We start from the raw sequence: 15,691 nt of genomic DNA, 5'->3' as shown, positions 1-15,691 counted from the left end.
CAGGGAACATGTGGTTATTTTCCAGGCTTATTAATAGCCCAAACCCCACAGCTTAAATGAAAATGAGCAGCTGCTCCAGACTTCACCTCTGGAGAAGGGGCTGGGAGCAGGTAGTGAGGCTGGCTGGGGCTCAGGGCTCCCTCACGCCACAGCTCCTCCTGACAAGCCAGAAAGCAGCAGGAGAACATGAGGGAACCCCCAAAGACAGGCTGGGAGCCGGAGGTGACTCCAGTGTGAAGGAAAAGCCTTGGCTCGAGTCTTTCTTTCCAGAGGAGCAGGGGGCTGCCTTTAGGCGGCACATCCCAACTTCTGCCTCTCTGCTGCACCAAAGCTGAGCCTTGGGACTGCAAACTGCCATTCCCATGTGGTCAAGAACCACGGGACACAGATTGTGCCTGGAAGAGCTGGGAAGGGGAGCATGGGCAGGACCTGGAGCTGGGCTGGGGTTTATCCAGGAATCTCCACACCCTTGGTTGTCCCCAGCCCAGGGATGGGCTCAGCTCTCCACTCTCCCCACTGGAGAGCTTCCCATGCAATCTAAAATGACCTGCTTAAAACAAATTAAGTGAACAATTCCTCTAAATCTGAGATCACCAAATCCAAACTGCTTCAGCTGATCCCAAACCACTTCCTGACCCAGACTAGAAGGGATTATTTTGGGAGAGGAAAAGAGCTGCCAACTTCAGCAGAGTTTGACTCAAATTTTCTTTTTGCCCTCCCTATAGCTACCTTTTTCATCTCCACCCAGCTGAAAGTTCACTCATTTTTTACAGGCATATTTTCCCTGTTCACCAAGCCATGCTTATCTGACCTCCTGGATCTCTAATAATCATTTCTTATTCCTTCTCCTGTACCTGGGCTGATCCTCTAAGCTTTGCTGAAAGGATTTGGACAAAAATACTATTTTTGACATCCTGGGATTCTTTCACAGAATCTTCCATTACAGCTGATATTTTTCGCTGTCATATCCTGTTCCCAAGATCTGCAGGGTGGCCGTTCTTGGGGTCAATTTGACTTAAACAATTACAATTGAACTGCAACTTAAACAATTCAGCTTTTTAGCACAAATACAGAGCCATAGGATATTAGGGAAGGAGTGTGCTGAGTACCTAAAAGCTCTTGGAAATTTAGAAACCATCTAATTATGTCTGTTACCCCACAAAGGCTTCACACACTGCTCAACATCTTTAGAAAAAGCAACTGGCAACGTCAGAAAAATTATGAATTGACAATTCCGAGTGATTGACCTCCTGTTCCTATTGCGCGTTTGCCACGGAATGAAAGAAAAACAGGAAAGAATCTTGCCAAGGTATGGGGAAGAAAAAAACAACAACAAAAATGAATGAGATTTTGTTGGCAGAACTTGCAAATTTTTCCTGCTCCCTTTCACCCAAGTTCCGTCACATAATTGCCGTGTGCTGCAGCAAATTCCCTGGAAATGCTTCTGCTGTGAAGGTGGAAGCAGCAGTTTGTGCAGAGCAAGAGAGTAAGAGGCTCCTGTCCTCAAAGCCCCAGCCAGGATGAAGAACGAGCAAAAGAACCAAAGAGAAATAGGGTTTAGGTCTAAACTCGGCCGGTCTGGCTCTGAGCCAGGCTCCAGCAGGTGTTTGTGAGGATGGCCGGGCTGGAGTGCCAGGGAAAGCAGTGTGCAATGGCCAAGAGCTGCTCTGACTCAGAGCTGCAGCCTCTGGCAGCAGGGGAGGAGCAAAGCAGGCTTCGGGCTCCAGCAGGGCTCCAGCAGCACTTGGAGGGCACAGAGGTGCCCGGCCGGCCAAGGAGGTCTCCCATCCCACCTCCGTCCTGCTCCTGGCTGCAGCACCAGCTCCTGGAGATCCCAAACTCACCCCAACCCACGCCGCCACTCCTCATGGTGGCACTGACCCTGCACGAGAGGTTCCAAGCTGGAATGTGGGCTCAGGGAAGGGCAGGGGAGGCTCTGCTCCATGTGGGAATGACCAAAGCAGGGCCCAAGGGTGGCCCCAGCGCAGGGGGTGTCCTCCCCAAGGGGTCCTGCAGGCTCTGAGCTCTGTGAGCAGAGCTGAGTGCTGCTGATGCTCAGGGGAAAAGGGGGAAATTCGATCCAAGCTCCACCTAAAAACTCAGCCTGGAGCAGATGCAAACAAAGCTGCAGTGGAGGTGCAGCCAGGAGACGGGGTGGGAGCACAGGGACTGGGCTCCAGGGGCTCCATGGGCACGGTGGGACCAGGGCAGGACACTCGGGGCCTCACAGAATCGTGGAATAGCCCGAGTGGGAAGGACCACAGGGATCATCAATCCAGCTCCTGGCCCTGAACAGACACCCAACAATCCCACCCTGGGCATCCCTGGGAGCTCCTGGAGCTGTGGCAGCCTCAGGCTGTGCCCATTCCCTGGGCAGTGCCAGCACCCTCTGGGGAAGGAATGTTCCCTGATGTCCAGCCTGAGCCTGCCCTGGCCCAGCTCCAGCCCTGCCCTGGTGCTGTCCCTGTCACACAGAGCAGAGATCAGTGCCTGCTGCTCCTCCTCCCATCATGAGGAAGCTGGAACTGGGATCAGTCTGCTCTGCTCTAGCTGAGCACTCCAAGTGCCCTCAGCTGCTCCTTTTCCCCTCAAGGCCCTTCATCTTCTTCATGGCCTCCTCTGGATGCTTCCTAACGGATTCATGGCTTTCCTGATGCATTAATGAGTTTCCAGCATTGCGGTGCCCCAAACTTCACATGGTATTTGAGACGAGGCTGGCCCAGCCCAGAGCAGAGCGAGACAATCCTTCCCTGGTGGCCCCAGGACAGGGTCACTGCCCCCAGGGCTCTGACAGCTCCAAGGCTCAATCCCAGCCTTTGGAAACACAGGAAGCACTGGGATCCAGATGTGGAATACCTAAAACCTTGTGTCAGCTATCCTGGAATCTCAGAGTGCTCCTCTGAAAGTGGCCCTGTGGTACAGAATCCCAGTTATGGAATCTCTGAGGTTGGACAGAACTTCAAGCCCATCAGGTCTGACCTGTGCCCAATGCCCACCCTGTCCCCAGCCCAAAGCACTAAGGGCCAGGGGATTTAAATGATCCAGGGCTGTTACAGCACAAAGCACTTGGTGCTACTGTGGAAATCAGGAACTGGTTTCCCTGGCTCAGGAAAGCAAATATAAGGATTTGTAAGAAAAATGGACAGAGTCTCTTCACCTCAGTGTGTGCTCTGTGCCATTGACTGAAGTCACTGCACTTGAATTTACATGTTTTTCTAAAACAGAACTTGGCTGGCAGCTCTTGAGATCACTAAAATAACTTTTTCTCTACTGCTGTTGTTTTTCAGCAGCACTTTGAGTTATTACTTATCAAAAGGGGCCTCATTTCCCCAAATTAAATAAATACTCCATAAAGCAAGGGACGTATAAATAAGTCCAGTGTGCTTTCAGACATTCTGGGGTTTGGGTAAACAAAAACTATTCTGTATTTAAAATCTGCAGCTTTACCTCATGCAATATCACTGCGCAAAAGTTTTAATTTGATTATACATCTTATTAACTGTGCTCTTGTGTGTCCCTCCCTTTCTCTCCTGTTCTACTTATTTACTTGGAAATAAAATCCAATCATTCCTCATACACCACTGCAATTTTCATCAGAATTCTTCTGCAAGCTGCTAGCAAAACATATTTAAGGCTGACCCCGACAACCATTCTCATTTTCCTTCAAACATTTCAATTATTACTTAATTTAGGCCAGCTTGAATAGTCCTGCCACCTCTAATTTGACCACTGTCACTGCAATGCAGGAGTGACTTCAAAATGAAAGGGGTTTGAAATTGCCATCAATGAACAAGTAGTGGTGGTTAATTATTACTTTATTCAATATTGGTGGGCCAAAATTCAAATCCTGGGGTCAGTCCTGAGCCCTTCACTCCAGGAAAGACTTTGAGGGGCTGGAGTGTGTCCAGGGAAGGGAATGAAGCTGGGGAAGGGGCTGGAGCTCCAGGAGCAGCTGAGGGAGCTGGAAAGGGGCTCAGCCTGGAGAAAAGGAGGCTCAGGGGGGACCTTGTGGCTCTGCACAACTCCCTGACAGGAGGGGACAGCCGGGGGGGTCGGGCTGTGCTCCAGGGAACAGGGACAGGAGGAGAGGGAACGGCCTCAGGCTGGGCCAGGGGAGCCTCAGGGTGGATACTGGAGAACTTTTTTCCTGCAAAGGAGGTGGGGATGTGGCACTTGGGGACATGGGTTAGTGGTGGCCTTGGTGGTGATGGGGAACAAGAACTATTAGATGTAAAAGCATCAACCCTGGAAGCAGAAAACAAACTGGCTCTGAGATGGCCAGGAGCAATCCAAGGTGTCAGAATTGCTCCTATGACTGCAGATATAAATACATAAATTTTATATCAATTATAAAAAGGTATAAATGTACAAACACACAATATACTGATTGTTATATAATTAAAAAATTACATAACACATTAAAATTGAGAAGCTGCTTGAATAGAAATAAAAAAGGGAGAAGTTAAAAGATTAAAATAACTGCTTTAAACTCTCTGTTGCAAACCTGGAATAATCACAGACTGCCAAACCAACCAGAGGTAAAAGGAAAAACGGCTGTGCAGCAACCCAGCAGAGCAGGAGAGTTAAAAGGCACTGCTCCAAGTGTCTCCAGGGTGGAAAGAGATCCCCGGGTGTGACAGACTGCACGGACAGGAGCAGAGGGGTCGGCCAAAAAGGGGTCTGAACAACAACTCGCTGAAGAGGTGACACCAAAACCTGGTCAGAAGCACGAGGGTAGGAATTCTGGCAGGGTTGTGGCTGATGGTGAGCACCCAGCACAGCTCAGGAGAGACTGAAATGAGGCTGAAAGGGTGAGGGAATTGTTTGCATTCCTTTTCCTTCTGGAAGAGATGGGAAAAGGAGGCAGAAACAAAGATGAACAGTCAGTTTTCATAATGGAAACAACTTCCCACTGCAGGCCCAGAGAGCCCTGTAAAATAGACCCAATCAGTTATTGGGAAATTACCTCGGGACTGGAGGTGTGTCAGTGCAATGACAACTTTTGTTAATGGCACAGAGTCAACCACAATAATGAACCCTGAACTGGTGCAACAGCTGCACAAAAATCGTACAAAGTCCAGCGTCTGAGGTCTAAAGAGCTGAATTTCAGTGCCAAATCCTGCTCAGGAGAAAAGACCCCACGGTCTCCCTACCAAATGCTGAGCTCTGGACTCAGCATTGCTGGCCAGGAAGGAGTCACCGGGGGTGTGGAGGCTGCTTTGGAAAGAGCCACGGGAAAACCCAACGGGAGAGATTTCTGTCAGAGAAACAGAACCAAGTGGAACTGAGCTGTTGACTGGCTCTGTTGTGCACCTGCAGGGTGAATAAATCCCTGCTCAGAGCCCTCGGGAAGGGAGATAACAGGAGCAGGAAGAGTCAGAGCAGGGAAAGGAGCTTGGACAGAGACAGAGAGTGAACTGTGCACAGAAATGGATTGACACGTCAGGGCTCTTCAGTCTGGCAAAGAGATGCTTGAAAGGAATGTAGCAGACACTTATTAAACCAGGGTTTTATCACATCCTCAGCATCATGGAGCAAAGGCAATAGAGAACAAATACTTGCTGTTTTTCACATCACCAGACCCAAGAGGTATCCAAGAAAATTACCAAGAAATAGTTTCAAAAAAAGAAAAAGGCAGAGGAAGTGTTTTTGCAAATAGTGCCCAATTATGTTGCTGATTTTTTTCCTGGAAAACATCAAGTGCTCAAAAGAGGAATAAAACAATGCATTGAGAGTGACAGACAGCCCTCAGTTCAGGAAGTTTTCAGCAGGGGTTGAGAGGAGCTGGGAAATTGGAGGGGGGATGGGCTGCACTTGCCCTTCTCCAGGAGATGAGGTGAGAGGGGAATTGGTCCTCGCTAGAGAAAGAGTCCCAAGGATGGAGCTACCGTAACAATGCTCTGAGTCTCTGTGGCTTTTTTCTTACTGCCAGAGAAGCAAATATTTCCTCCTGGAGCTGCTGGACACTGAGAGCTGCAAGACATGTTCCAGGAATTTTATGTGGATCACAGTTTGAACATAAAGTGTTCAACTAATGGTCAAGAAAAAGGCCAGTGAATCATCACAGGTGACCCTGTGCCTTGCACAGAGCAGGGTCTCTTCGTAATTCACACTCTTAAACTCAGCTAATCTGTTCTTTCAAACCCTTTAAGGGTTCTCAGGCATGGCTTCACCAAAAATAAATAGCTTTAAGGAACTTTCATGAGCTTGCCTCGGGCAGTGGTCTGAGGGGTGGCAGGGAGTGAGGAGGGAAGGAACCGTGGCAGGTCACAGAGGGAGCGGTGGGCTCTGACTGTCGGACCAGAGCCTATTGTGCTGTAAAACACCCGTGCAAAGGGTCCTCCCCACCCCAGCACTTCTCTGCAGCCCTGCCTGGGCTGGAGCTCAGCACCAGGAGTGCCACCTCTGTCCTCCCCTCACAGCTCTCTGTCCCACCCTGCCACTGAGCTTTATAAGCAAACCTTAGCGTGGTGTTTTCTCTCCAGAGGCACGGGAGAGCACACAAATGGGGTGCCCACAGGGGACAGTCCTTAGGACAAGGACGGGGCCGTGGGTAACCTCCTGTTTCCATACAACCCCACTGCAGAGCTTCTCTGGAATCTCTGGGGAAGCCCAGGGAACCTCTCCAGCCTCCCCCTCTCCTTCCCTTGCTGCACCTTCTGCCTGCAGCTCCCATGGTCACCACTTCCCTCTCCGTAAAGCCAGACTGTCAGTCCAAAGCCATCCCTCTGGCCTTTGGGGGTCCAGGCTGGCAGAGGTGAGAGGAGCAGCACAGCCATGTCCACGGGCCCAGTGCCTGGGATCAAGGTCCCTCCTGTGCCCCCAGAGCTCCTGTCCCACCTGTCCATGGATGTACATGGACACAGCAGCTCCTCTCATCCAGCCAACACCTCTGGACTGTCATCATAACATTGCCAGGGCTTCTCATGGGATCCCAGCCTGGTTTAGGCTGGAGAAGCCCATCTCATTCCATGCCCTGCTCTGCCACCTTCACTATCCCCATCAGTGGTTTGACACCTGGCACCCGAGCCTGGAGCAGCCTGGGAGCCCAGCTCTGACCCAGAACAAGCTCTGCTGGGTTTTGGGGCTGGCACGGGGCCCAAAGAGGATCAGTGTTCCCAAAGGGATCAGCAGGGCTATCCAAGGTTTCCGGATGCCTCTGGCTGCTCCCGGCCTCTCTGGAGCTGCAATGCTTTCCTCAAGCATTAAATGAGAGCCCGGGGGGAGCGCCTTTGCCTTTTGTGCCAGAACAGGAATTAAGTCCTAATCACCTCATCACCCGACCACTCACACGGTTCAGCTCTGCTGGAAAGAGCAGGGACAGCATTTTCCACAGATCCAGCTCCTTCCCATATCCCAGAAAAAGCCCCTTTTACAGCTTCCATTCCAGAAAGGATCAGGATATTTTTCAAATACCCCAAAGAGAGCAGGTCACAGGATAAAATCTGCACCTTCAATCCATGGTACAACCTAATGGAGAAGAGACTCCATCCACTCCTCTGGCTTGTTTCTGTGGATATTCCACACTGCCTGGATCTCCTTTCCCACTGAGTATTCATCAGGAGCCTGGAGCAGCTGCGGGCTCGGTGGGGTGGGTGCAGTGGGGCTCCTGCTGTGCCAGGGTGCAGCTGAACGGGGTCCTGCCCCATCAGGCTTTTCTCTGGGTTTTTCTTTGAGGCCAGGATGGGTTGGGATTAATCCCACTGGTGTTATTTGCATTACAACAGCTCTGGGATCGGGCACCTTTTGTTCCAGAAAATGGGATTTTTCATGTGAACTCATTGAGAGGAACTTATCAAACCAACACAGCTCTGCATGGACTGAGGTGCCAAGGGATGGTGCCACGCAACAGAAGCTGCTTGGCACTGTCACAGCTCCACCTGACAGCAGCTGACACATGTGACAGTCACACGTCATAACACCGCCGTGTCCATCACCAGGACAGAGGAACTTTGCCCACCCCAGGAGCTGCCATCAGCAATCGAGCCCTGCCCATGCTGACACTTTGCCAGAGGGTCAGGGAGTGATCCTGTCCCTCTTCTCAGCCTGGGGACATCTCTGGGCACCTCTGGGCTGCACAGCAGGGACAGGAGCTCCTGGAGCGGGGCCAGCCCAGGGGCTGTGAGGATGAGGAGGGACTGGAGCATCTCCATGGCCAGGAAAGGCTGAGGGAGCTGGGGCTGTCCAGCCTGGAGAGGAGCCCCAGCTGAGAGGGGCCCTCAGCCCTGGGTGTCCCTGTGTGCAGGGACGGGCAGAGCAGGGCCCAGGCTCCGCTCCAGGGCCCAGCAGTGGCACCAGAGCAACGGGCAGGGACTGAGCCCAGCAATTCCCCCTGCACAGGAGGCACAACTTCTGCCCTGGGCAGTGCCCAGCCCTCAACAGGCTGCCCAGGGAGGGGCTGGAGCCTCCTCAGCGGGGATATTCCAGAGCCCTCTGGACACAGTCCTGTGCCCTGTGCTCTGGGATGGCCCTGCCTGAGCAGGGAGGTGACACCAGTGACCCTCTGTGCTCCCTTCCAGCCTGGCCCAGCCTGGGGTTCTGGGATTCTGTGACAATCTCCTGCTGTCTCCTCCTGCACAGCCCCAGGCCTGGAGCCAGCTGAGGTGTCAGGGTTGTCAGATCATTACAAGCCACAAACATCCCCAGGGCAGCTAGGCCAGGTGACTCCTCCACAGCAGCAGCTCCTTGTTCTTAAGAACCAGCAGCTTTCTTGTGCTTAACCCCTGGGAGACCTTTACTCTTCCCGAGTTAATCCCTTCCCAGCTCCATAGGCGGCTTTGCCACAGTGGATTTATGAGGCAGCAAAAATAAAACCACACTCTGAACAGGTTCCTGTTTCATTTGCAGCTCTGGGGGTGCCAGCCCCTTCTTGCCTTTGCTCCTGCAGTGGAGCCTTCAGGAGAAACCTTTCCAAAATCAGCAGGGGCCTCCTGCCAACTCCAGTGAAGCATCAGCAGCTCCTGAGGGTTTATTAATCCGCTTTGAAACAGTGCCTGAGGCTCCCAGAGCACTTGGGCTCAAACTGGAGTCCAGGCTTTGGCTGGAGCCAGGAGAGACCCAGAGTCAGTCAGTTCTGAGCACAAGAGGATTTGAAGGGTGAAACCTGCACCAAACTGGGCAACATCTGTACAGGACTTTCTTGAAAATCTGCTCTCAAGGATCCTCAGGGCTCCTGACACTATTTGGTTTAACTCCATTTAAATGCCAGCTTCCAGGAGACATCGATTTCTGGCATGGGTGATTTCAGTCTCTGGGTGACCATGGAACACAAGGTTGGCATTGCCTGGGCAGCCTCTCATCTCCTTCCATTCAAGTGGGGGCTTAAAATGATGCACTGAGAGTGGCTCCTGTTCAAAAGGCTAAAACATGTCCCGAAGGAGGGGGAAAAGAAGGGTAAAAACATCAAAGAAGACAAGAGCACAGCATGAGGTGGATGAACTCTGATAGGCCACCCAGATGACCACAGCAGATGACTGTGATCAGGATGATCTGTCCCTGCAGGTCCATGTCTGGATCCTGCCATCCCCTGGCCGTGACTCTGCCCCCCTCCAGCCCCACACACCACGCTGGTGTCTGTCCCTCGCACACTTCCCTCAATAACCATGCCATTTCATTCATACGCTGCGTTTTTACCATTTCAGACTTCTGTAGACTGCTTTTAATTTATCAGACTAATTCCAACTGCAATATCCTGCCAGAGATGGAGAATGGGCTTGACAAACATCCCTTGCTCTAAATAGAAGAATCTATTAGATTCTAGCAGCTCGAAGTAGTAAATTTAGGTTTTATCTCCGTCAGATCCATATTGGTCCCTTCCTGCTCCAGACACCCTGCTGGGTTCCTTTTGTTTAAAGGTGACTGGCAGAGGGAAAGCAGAAATGAGAGCTCTGCCTCGTGTGCCCGGGCTCTTTCCACTCTACAGAGTCAAGGAAGCAGCAAAGGTTATTGCCTACAATAAAAATAGAATTATTTTTCTGCCTCTTCCTCAGAAATTCAGCTCTAGTTTGGAGTAGGAAAATCTCAGCTGGTTGGAGATGGACAGGCAGGGCAGGATGGAGCAAATGGTTTGGTGGGATCTTTAAACCCAGCTCTTTGTGTCCACCTGGGAATGGTCCCTGGTGGTGCTGTAAGGGAGCCTGGGGAAGGAGAGGGCTCTGGGGCTGCTCAGAACCTATCCCACAGAGCATTCCTGGGAATGCTGGGGACTCTGCAACACTTGCTCAAGGCCTGCTGCTCAGTCAGGGCTCAAATTGACCCTTCCCACCTGCACCAGCCTCAGCGGCCACCTCCGACACCTGCCCGGATGGAGAGGGACAAGCTCGGCACTACTCACCATTCCCGGGGGAAGAAAAAGAGGGCAGAGAGCCAAAGAGGCCTTTTCATCCCCACAAAGGGGCATTCAAACTCGGTTATCTCCCTTTAGAAAAGGTGACCCAGGGCAGGTCACCTTCAGTGGGAGTGCTGGATTCCAGGTGAGCAATTCCCTGTCCGTGCCTGCCAATCCTTCCAACGCCTGGCTTCAGGAGTGACTGAAACCCAGCCCTCTGAGCTTAATTACAGAGCACAAAACACCCCATCACACTAATTGCTGATCTCAAAAACATCCCCTCACCCTCCTTCTTAATCTCAGCGTTCCCAGAATGAAATGGAAAAGCCAAACCTGGGCACCTAGTCCTTCCCCTCGCAGCGCTGCTCCTTCCCTGCTCAGGCATCCAGCGGGACACACATCCAGCCTCGGGCAGACAGGAGGTTCAGGGAGGAGGTGGGAGCTGCCACAGAAGCTCCATCCTCCCGCCGGGATCAGCTCCCAGCCGCTGTCTCTGGGTCCCAGGCTCTGCTGTGTCTCCAGGCTGCTCTGGGGAGTGCTGGAGATACGAAGAGCTGGGCCCGGGAATGATCCGTCCGTGCCAGGACGCATTCCCTGAGAGTCAGCAAAACTTTTCAGCCCTTCATTTCATTCTATTATTTCTGCTGATGGCACTATAAATAATTACTCCACACGCTCCGTGTGCTTGAGCTGCTTTGCTGAAAAAAGATGCACATTTTGTTCATCTTTCAGCGTGCTGCTTGTATTTTTTGGTGGTTTGCAAACCCTGCTCCATGATCTCCTGCTCTGCAGGATGGAAGGAACAGGTTCCAGGGGCCTCACCCGAGAAGAGCATGCATGCAGCCCCGCTCAGACCATGGGAACAGGGCTTTTTAACTTCTAGGCACTTTCAGGTTTCCTTGCCAGATAATTTTCTTCCCTTGGAGCTGGGAACAATGGAGCCATTATCCCACCTCTCGATCACAGGGGACAAGCTCCTTCCTAATGTCACCGAAGTCACAGATGGCTAAAGCACTACCAAGGGGTGGGAAGTGCTGAGGAAAGCAGAGAAAAGCAGTAACCTCAAAGGCCTGGGGTGCCCAGCGTCCCTCTGCCTGCGCAGCCCCGTGCCCTGCGAGCCCAGCACGGAGCCGTGCCGTGATTTCCCTCTGTCCGGGCACCTTTTTCTCCAGGCTCTCCTCCTCTCCAAGTTTCACTCCTTCACTGCTCACGGCAGAGTGTTTTGCTGCCCACAACCCCCCTGATCCCTGCAGGTGCTGCTGCTCAGACGCTCATTCTCCGACCCACGGCTCCGCTCTCCCTGCTCACTTCCAAGTTTCCTGTCTCGGCTCTCCCTCCTTCATGGCAAACACCTTTGGCGAGGAGAAAAAACTCCATTTTCCTAACTGTGCTGTTCAGCCCCGCAGTCCTGTGGACTTTGGGCCGTGCTGAGTTCACGGGATTCCCTCCCCAAGCCCTCTGCCCTGGGAGATGAAAGTGAGGCAGAGTTTTTCCCATAGGATTAAGAAAAGCGGGATTTTTTTTTTTTTTTTGCTGCGCTAACACCTGAACGAGCAAAACATAAACAGCTCCTCTCCTGATTTCCTGAGAGGTGGCCACCATCGAGCACTTCTCAAGGAGATTAGTGGCTGCTTTTCCAATCCTATTTCAAGCCTCGAGGAGGCTGCTATTTGTCAAAAGTGTTACTAACCTCCAATAGGCACCAGGATAAATGTTTGCTGGCACAGCCTCTCTCCCTCCGGATCCATGCAGGAGAGAGGCTCCCAGGGACCCCGCTCACCTGGGACCCGCCTGCAAACACTCAAATGGGCTCTCGTTAAGGTCAGGGCACCTTAAAGGTGCGCCCACCTGAGACGGGGGCGAAGGAACAACAATCCATAATTTAAGGAAAAAGCCACGTTCTATGGAAATATAAACAGAGAGTCACTCGGTTAAGGAGGAGAGGAAAATCCCTGGCTGAGCGGGGCAGTTCACAGTTCAATGTTCTCTGGGAACAGGGCTCCTGCCGAAGGGCGAATGATCAGCCCAGCTAAGGCTGGGGTGGGTGACCGTGCTGGGGAGAGGAGACTCCAGCGTGCAAACAACGCTGTCGTTCCCAATAACCCGGGATTCGCTCGGCGAGGCTCTCCAGAACTGCTCTGCATTGCGAGTGCAATGCGCATGGAAGGATGTGGCAAAACTCCCCTAACCTGGGAGAGAGGGGGGACGGAGAGGAGGCGAGCGGCGGCAGCGCGGCGGGGACCAACTTCTGCCGTGATTTATGGGCCAGGCATCCCAACTTATCTTCTGCTGAACGGCAGCTCCGCGATATAAGCAGCGAGGGGGGGGAAAAAAGCCACAACTCCGGGTCATGCACTCAATTATCTCAAAGGGAAGGAGGGGAGAGGGAAGGGAGCAGAGGGGGCAGGACAGGCGGCCCCGGGCCCCAGGTGCGCGGTGGGGAGGCTCCTCCTGCCACCGGCCCCGCGTGAGCCGCAGCCACGCGTTCGACTTTCTCCCCGGTAAAGGAAAACACATGGGAAAACCAGGGGGATGCTCCCAGCCGCCAGCCGGGAGAAGCCGTGCCCGCAGCCCCGTCCCTCCGCGCGTACCTCCAGCCGCCGGTGCCCGCGGAGCCGCGGTGCCCGTCCATGCCGTGCCCACAGAGCCCGAGGTGTCCTGGGGAAGCGCGGGCGGCTGCCGTGACTTGGGAATACAGAATATGGTACAAGCTTTAATTAAAAGAGTCTGAAGGCTCTCTCCTGCTCGCTGGTCCTTTTTTTTTTTTTTTTTTTTTGCAGTACCGGATCGGATTTAAAGGGCTAGAACCCCAATTTGGCACTGCTGCTGCCCCCGGAGCGCCGCGCTGCCGCCCGGGCCTGCCAGCGCCAGCATCCTGCCGCCGCCCGTCGGGGGCATCCTGGCAGCCCGCGGGGCCGGAGCCGGCGGCACCGGGAGCTGCGGTGGCAGCGGCAACAAGCTGGAAATCAAGGCTCCTTCCAGCAGGCGCGGTGGGTGGCGAGAGGGGATCCCGCAGACGCCGGGGTAGGCGAGGGCAGCCGGAGCGCTCCTGAGGGCGCACGGAGCAAAGTTGGTGCTCTACCAGCGCTCCAGAGAAGTGGGAGGAGGAGGATCGTGTCCCTCTGTTCCTGGTGATGCCACCACCCCGTGGCAGTGCCCAAAGGCGTTGCCCTCCCAGTGCCAGCCCTGGGTGGAGCGGGGTTGTTGGGAAGGGCTGCGTCACCCAGGGTGGTGGGGAAGAGCTGTGTCACCCCAGCCCAGCTCTGCAAGACGGGGTCCTCAGCCTCCTGCCCGCATCCCGTGAGCAGGGAAGCAATTCCATTTGGATTTGGAGGCCACTTGCTGGTGCCAAGGCAGTGGGGAGACAACCTGGCGCTGGCAGCGTGCGAGTGACGCTGATCCTTCCTCCATCTCCAGGTCCCTCTCCAGATCCAGTCGTTCTCCAGACGTCCATGAAAACACCCATCTGCAACAGGCTGGGCTCTCAGTGCCCCCTGGGCTGCTCGGCAGGGCAGGGATGGCCAAGACATGGCGTCAACCTTTAATCTAGCTTTCTCAAAACAAGGAAAGAGGGGACGAAGAGCAGGGTTTCCATGGAGCCCTCCTTGGTCCAGATTTTGAGCTCAAATGGAAAAAACCAAAGGAAACAAGGAGCAAATCTTTCTTCTTCTACTTTTTCTTCTTCTTATCTTCTTTTGCCCGGTCTGACCCCCAGGTGCCCCCCTCCCTCCCCGAGGCTGGCTGGGAACATCCCGCTCTCGATGTCCGATCGATGTGTGCTGTGCTCTCCGGGCTGACCCGCGTGTTCTGGCTTCCTCTCGCCTCATTAATTACACCCAGGGGTGGGTGCCAAAAGGAAAAGCTGGTTCTAATTCCATGCTGCAGCCCAGCTCCAAGCTGCTGGGATAATTAGCAGGTTATTAATGAACCAGAAGATTCCCACCATGGAGGGAGGAAGGATGGGGAAGGAGGGGAACACCATTTGGGCCTGATTGGAAAACCACAGTGGAGTGGAGACTCCGTCCCTCAATCCAAGGCTTTTGAGCCGCCTTCAGTGCCCAGGAAGACGCTCCCAGCCCCGGGGCTGCCGGACAGATCCGCAGAGCAAAATCCAAGGATTCTGCTTGGCCGGGGGCCACGCTGGGAGCGGAACAGCTCCAGCTCCCAGCCTGCGGACATCCATCTGGTTCTGGGGATGGAGGAGGTGGCTTTGGAGCCTCCTGCTCCAGTCCTGGGTGATGGTGACTCTGGGCTGTGGGGTTTGTGGAGCATCGCCATCACCATCTGCCAGGGATCCTGCTGGGGGCTGGGGAGCGTCACCCCAAACACTTCTCTTTGAACCTCTCATAAACTGTGGGAACAGCCCAGTCTTCCTTCAAAATCAATCTGATACCAAGTGTTGGTACCATTTCCCCGGGTTTAGGCACCAGCTGAAAATCCCTGGGAAAGGCAGAGCCTGGTGGGAAAGTGCCTCTCTAAATCCTGAGGGGCAGGGGTGGGCTTCCAGCAAAACCAGGGTGTCCTCAGAGGCTCCAGCCCGAGCTGCTGCCATCTCGTGTGTCTCTCCAAGGCATGTGGTTGTTGTTCCTTTAATTATTAATCCTTGCATTGACGTAATCAAATTTGCCCAAGCTTTTAACGGATGCCTTGATGTAAAAAATGAAGAATAAATTTCTTTCCCTCCCTGAAAACTTGTCTCAATCCCATGACCAATTTTATTGCCGTTCTGCTCTAATTTTAAATATAACGAGAAACATTAAGGTTTTCAATTAAAAGATCCCTTCCTTCAGATATTGGAACATAGCCTGAAGTGCAGACCACGTGTGATATTTTTCATTGGGATGGTGTGGGCTAAATCTGATTCCCAGATCAAACACAGTCAGACTCAGGCTGGAGAGGCTGAGCTGTTCCACTTCGGGAAGGGCCTCAGCCTTGTTTGTGTTTTTAGCTGACTCCTTGTGTTTCTGAAATGACCCTTGCATTTATTCCTTCTCTTTTGTTAGCCTGGGAGTCTGTGGTGAGCGGCAGATGAACCTCATGATGCCATCCTGGACTTGTGGAATTTTTGGCTTTTGACTGCAATACATTTGTTTTTGCCTTTCCTTTAGAATGAGCTGAACCATGGCCACAACAGAGGAGATGCTGCTTGTGTAGGGAGCTCAAACCTCAGCTTGATGCCATCCTGGAATCGTGGAATTTTTTGGATTTTGACTGCAAATACTCACTTTTCCCTTTTCTTTAGAATGAGCAGATCCATGGCCACAACAAAGCAGCTTTTCCTTTTGCAGTGAGCTCTAACCCTTCATATGCCACAGTTTCAGTGTTGAGTTCACTGGACACCATTAATGTGAAGTTTGGGTCATG

The 15,691-nt window shown here is 53.0% G+C and overlaps 1 protein-coding gene across 1 annotated transcript in view; it reads right to left on the bottom strand.

Moving 5' to 3' along the window:
• CALN1 (calneuron 1) overlaps positions 1–10,716 on the bottom strand; it is a 136,597-nt gene extending 125,881 nt beyond the window's left edge. The window contains exon 1 of the mRNA XM_066333112.1: positions 10,661–10,716. The gene's annotated coding sequence lies outside the window, so the exon portion shown is untranslated. The remainder of the gene's footprint in view (positions 1–10,660) is intronic.
• Between the last annotated feature and the right edge of the window lie 4,975 nt (positions 10,717–15,691).

The sequence above is a fragment of the Sylvia atricapilla genome, chromosome 20 (genome assembly GCF_009819655.1).
Source record: "Sylvia atricapilla isolate bSylAtr1 chromosome 20, bSylAtr1.pri, whole genome shotgun sequence".
In the NCBI taxonomy this organism is placed as follows: domain Eukaryota; kingdom Metazoa; phylum Chordata; class Aves; order Passeriformes; family Sylviidae; genus Sylvia; species Sylvia atricapilla.
This window is presented reverse-complemented; position numbering and strand designations above follow the sequence as displayed.